The sequence below is a fragment of the Microtus oregoni genome, unplaced genomic scaffold (assembly GCF_018167655.1).
Source record: "Microtus oregoni isolate MIOR12 unplaced genomic scaffold, Mior012 000020F_ref0000438, whole genome shotgun sequence".
NCBI lineage: Eukaryota > Metazoa > Chordata > Mammalia > Rodentia > Cricetidae > Microtus > Microtus oregoni.
Genome location: NW_024543079.1, coordinates 31,230,029 through 31,236,125, shown reverse-complemented (window position 1 = coordinate 31,236,125; position 6,097 = coordinate 31,230,029).

Below are 6,097 nucleotides of genomic sequence, written 5' to 3'. Positions count from 1 at the left end.
AGCATTGGGAAGGTGGAAGGAGAGGAAAGATCAAAAGTTCAAAGTCATCTTTGGCTATATATTGAGTTCAAATGCAGCCTGGAATACAGGAGACCTTGTCTCAATGTAGGGATAAGTCCCACCCCTAAGGGGCATGTTCGCCTCGGGCTAATGTTTGCCTATAAATTTGGCGAGCGTGCTCCCAGCCATCACTTCTGCTTTCCTGGTCTCCCGCAGGAACGGTGGTTCTGTAAGTCTATTTCTCCATTAAAGCTGTATATATATTTTTACAATCTGTCTGCATTCGCTTACGTCGTTACATCTCAAAAAACAAAAAATAAGTAAATATTAAAAGGAAAAATTGAAAGGAAAATAGAAATAAGAAATAGATTAAACACAATAAAGAAATTTGCATTCACAGGAGATGCTTACATTCTCCTTTTACTATTTTTGAGATAGTCTACAAAGCTATAATATTTGAAAATAATATGTTATGTAAATATTTTTTAAATTATGTATGAAGTCTGTTTAGACTAATAATGTTTTTCCATGCATATGAGATACTTTATGAAAAGGCAGACTGAATTTTTTCCTTTATTTTTGGTAAATAAATTAACATCTGTTATTCCAAATATACTTTAAGTCAGCTCTAACATCTCTCAACAAATATGTTCTTTAAGATTTGTAAATTATATTTATTTTTGAATCATTAAGAAAACCAGAGTGAGCAGCTGGCAGTACCTCCAGGATTCTGTTTACCTTTCACCCATTCCTGAAAGGCGCGGCTTTTCAAGGACCCTTCACATGAATACAAAGGAAAAATAGTAAGAATACCATTTCAGTCAAAAGTTATGCTGATAGTAAGGTCGTGTTCATGAGATTTGGTTTTCCTTAGTGTACTGGCTGGTTCTGTGCTAGAATCATCAGAGAGGAAGGAGCTTCAGCTGAGGAAATGCCTTCATGTGATCCAGCTATAAGGCATTTTATCAATTAGTGATCAGTAGGGGAAGGTCGAGCCATGGCAGGTGGTTCCATCCCTGGGCTGTGGTCCTAGGTTCTATAAGAAAGTAGGCTGAGCCAACTAGGGGAAGTAAGTCAGAAAGCATCACCCCCTCCATGGCCTCTACTTCAGTTCCTGTCTCCAGGAACCTGCCTTGTTTGAGTGCCTGTCCTGACTTCCTTTGTGGAAGTATAAGCCAAATAAACCCTTTCTTCCCCAACTTGTATTTTGGTCATAGTGTTCCATCACAGCAATAGAAACCATAACTAAGACACTTGGGAAATAGCTTATTTGAACAGTTCTATTATTTATTTTGCAAAATATTAGACATGGTTATAGAGACATGTACCCTGAGTTCCTAGGCAAAATAATCCTTCTTTTAGCCCATTCTTATACAAAATGAAATAATTGCATTATGAGACATTGAAGTATCCAATCTGTAACCAGTTGAGTTTCTCCATAGTTAAGCCTGGTTAAACATATGAAAGTTATGGCCAATGAGCACTAGAACAGAAAAAGCATGAGGATGGGTTGTGTTATGTTTGGTGACAGAACACAATGAGTGCAAGTGAACTTTCAGAACAGAAAATATACTAAAATTCTTCATTGTTTCCAGATGTGTGTGTGTATGTGTATTTGTTTGTGTGTGAGAGAGAGAGACAGACAAAGAGAGCATATGTTGTGTATTTATTATATATGTCAACATCTATGAAATTTGACATTAGTTATGTTATATATGTTATAATCCTATTTCAATATAGCTATTTGGGTGCCTGTTTTCCATGACAATGTCCTAAAATATGATAAGAGTTACATATATTTGTAAATATGCAAATTCATTGGATTATATGCTTTATTTATGAATTGTGTCAGGTGTGAGACATAGCTCAAAAATGTCTGTTTAAAATAAACTAGATAAGCCCCAAAGTAAAACTTTATCATGAAAAAATATACAATCCAAAATGAAACATTAGGATCTCTGACTGTGTAACAAATAATTTACAGTATTTAGCAAAATAGAATTTAAGGTTACATAAAATAAGAGGTTTAGAGAAGTGGACAGATCCAGCAGCACAGGCCTATGGCAATCATGATCATCAGGCACCATTTTATTCACCAGGGAATCCCTGCACACATCACCACTATAAAGAAAAATGGCTTTAAGATAATCCACCAAGCACCTTGGCTAACCAGTGATGATGCACTGTTCTCCAACTAATGTTAGACAGTGACCATTTAAGAAAAACTGGGTATATTCTGGTTGGAAGGAGGTCACCCCTGTCTGTCTTATTATGAAACCCCTTCAGCCCACTGTGCTGTGCAGAAATAAAACCTCTAAACACTAGCATGAAAGCAATCAATAGTCAGGACAAAGTCTCCATGAGAGCTCAGCATCACTATCATGGTAGGCCCTGAGAATTCAAACATAACTGAAGAACAAGACTAAGACCTCAAAATAGACTTTATGATAGAGGTCCCTAAAGAGGAAACGAATAAATACATATGCAAAGATGATCTAACTGAAATAGACAAATAATTGGAGAGACAGTTACTCAACTGGCAATCTCTTGTCACCAAATAAAGCTTTCAGTACTGAGATTGGGCTGCTAATTGAGTTGCTAGCCAAAGAATATCCCCAAACATCTGTTGCCAAGTCTATAGTTTGCTCTCCAGAAACTGATGGCAAGGCTCCATTCCTGAAGACAATTAAACAACCTATACAACAAATTAAACATGGAGAAGTCAAGCAGGAGCTGACATAAAGCCTTCACCCCTACATTCTAGTATCTTTGGTACAGGAAGGTACTCTGCTACCAAAGAAGTGTAAACACCAACTCAGTCAGAGACCTTTTGATCTACAATGGTATCCAGCCTCCTGCTTGCAAAATATACTAATGCAATGGTGGCACAAAGCTTGTGGAAATAACCAACCAATGTCTAATTTGAATTGCTGTCCACTCTACAAGATGGGAGCTATACTCAGCACTGCTTGGATGACCAAGAGCAAGAGAATAGATAGGTCAGGAACACAGGGGAAAACCAAATACCACTGTTCTAAAAATAATAATAAAATAAAAAATAATTTAAAAAGACAAATAGCAATAAAATGACTCTTCTTGACATAGTACTATACTCATAAAGCAGTGACTTGCTCAATCATCATCCGATGACTCAGAATCTTCCTCCTGCAACAGATAGGAACAAATACAAAACCCACAGTCAGACAATATGCAGAGAGAAGACCTTGAAACACTCAGTCCTAATGGGATGTCTCCATCAAATCCCTCCCCTAAAGGATAAGGCAACCCTGAAGAAGAAGAGGCAGAAAGAGTGTAAGAGCCGTAGGGGATGAGAACATGAAGAAAACAAGGTCCTTTAAAGCAACAGCATTGCTGTGCATCTGAACTCAGAGACTAAGCAACATGCACAGAACATGTAAAGGATCTGCACCTAGAACTGACAGGAGAAGTAGATACATGCCCAACCCAAAACCAGAAGCTATTTCCAATTGATAACCACTTGTAAATAAAATTTTAGTTTTTCCAAGATAATTCCACTGAGCAAACTATTTCAAGATAAGTCTACATGTCCTGCAGTAAATGGTCAACAGAAAATGAACTTAATGGCAACTTTAGAGGTTCTTTGTCCCATAATGAAGTTCCAGGGCTTTTCATTTTTTAATATTATCATATTTTATTAATAATATACATGCATATAAATACATATATTACATTAATATATATTGTTATATTAAATGTACGTAAATTTTCTCTCTTTTTACCCTATGAGTTCTTTTTTTATCTATTGTGGCTTCTAGTTTAGTGTTTTTATGCGGCTAATAAGTGTATCAAAGAGTGGGCCTCTGCACCTTTATCTTGGGCTGTTCTCCTCTTTGTTTTGTCCTATTCCAGTGTGTTAGCTTTTACTATTATCCCTTAGGAGTATGTTTGGTTTCTAATGAGAAACAGAAAGCAGATGGATCAAGATGGCAGGGGAGGTGGGAAGAAAGCGGGAATAGAGGGAGGAGAAATCAGAATATAATATGTGAGAAAAGAATCTGTTTCTGAGGGGAAAAAAACAAAAGTAAAATAAGGTTAAAAAGTAAGTAGAATAAATAAATAATACAATGGCAATACCATAATTGTTATGAAATAAAAACCATCTTGAAACCCCACTAAATACTTGTCTTATACAACTGATGTTAGTATAATTGAAAATCGTGGATTTTTAATAAAATGGACGTCTTTTTATGTAAACAGACTATTGGTTTAATATAGCTAATGAACTAAATAAATTTAAATTACAAAAAAGAGAGTTAACACCACACTATCTCTTTGGTATCTGTACTAGGTATAGATCCTAGAATTCTGCCTCTATATGACCTACTTTCCCCTTCTGCCAGATTTACAGAAATATTGACAAATTAAAAATGTATTTATCTAGTCATGTGATTTGCTCTTTTATGTAAATATACCTTATATGATAAATCTCCCATCAATAAAATTAATATATTCTAACCCCATGTAGCTACCATTATGTATGTTAAGAACACTTAAAATATACAGTCAACAAGCTTCACATTTACCACATGTGATTACCTACATTTGCCACTAGAGATTATTTGTTTTACAGCTGAAACCAGTTTATTTCTTTATCTAACAGTTTCCATTTCTTCTGTATATTACCCAGCTCCTAAACACCACCATTCTCTCTGCTTCTCTCAATTCAGGATTTGTAGACGCTGCATGTATACAGAATCATATAGTAAATATCTTCCTGAGTCTCTGTTATTTCTGTGTCCATACTTGTTCAATTTATTTCACTCTTATGTATCTATGAGATCATTTTAATTTTTTTCTACATACTTCAAGGACACTTTTGTTGCTTGGCAGAAATATGACAGCAAAGCCTTAGTTTTAAAAAAGTCCAGTTAACATAGTTTTAGCTTTCTATCCACCCTAAGGTATATATCATGAACCAACAATACATCATGGATTCTTTGTTTGCTGCCCATGAACAGGTGAGCTCTGAAATAAATAATATCTCTTTAGAAATATTTGATCTGTTGACAGAGCAATCTTATCTCTGTTCAACATAATTGTAATTGGTCTATTTGGATTGCTTAGTTCATTGCTGATGGAGGAAGGTCATTGGCTAATAAAGGAACTGCCCTGGCCCATTTTATTGGTTAGAGGATAGGTGGGAGGAGTAAACAGAACAAAATGCTGGGAGGAAGAGGAAGTGAGCTGAGAGACTCGACCGCTTTCCTCTCTGGAGCAGACGCCTGAGAGAGACGCCATGCTCCTGGCTCCTGGGCAGATGCACGCTAAGAAGCTCCGACCCAGGATGGACATAGGCTAGAATCTTCCCGGTAAGCGCACCTAGGGGCGCAACACAGATGATTAGAAATGGGCTAAATTAATATGTGAGAATTAGCCTAGAAGAGGTTAGATAAAAATGGGCCAAGCGGTGTTTAAAAGAATACAGTGTCCGTGTAATTATTTCGGGGCATAAGCTAGCCGAGCAGGCGGCCGGGGTGCTGGGGACGCAGCCCCGCCGCCCTTATTACCACATATGGCACCCACGTGGACAACTGCTTCCACATAAAGCCTGAGACAGCTTGGGAAGTAATTCTAGAACAAAATGAAAGCATTGTGCCTGGTTTCTTGGTAGCAGCAATTTCTCGGTTCTACTCTGCTTGCTAGAGGCAAGCAAGCGCCTCATCTAAGAGAGGCTTCCTGACTCAGATTTAGCTGCAAAGCCTGCAGCTCATTAAGAGGTCCTGCCACGAAACACTTAAACGGTGTTGACGAAAAGCTGAACACATGCTTTTCGGTTTTCAGCCATAACAGGAAAAAAGCTGCGCCATTTAAAAATGCCGGCTTTCTGGGCCGTCCTGCCAGGGCAAACTCTGACTGTTTAAGGCAGGAGGGCCGGCTACCAAGAGAGGACGTGAGTGTTGTCTGTTGTAGCTCACTTGCTGGCAGGGACCTTGAAATGCCATACAGTTGTTGCAGTAAACATGGCTACAGCCTGTATATCCGCCATGAGGCTGGAAAGCTAAGGAATGGACTGGATCTAGCTGGCAAAGCCACGCCTTTAATCCTACCCATATTG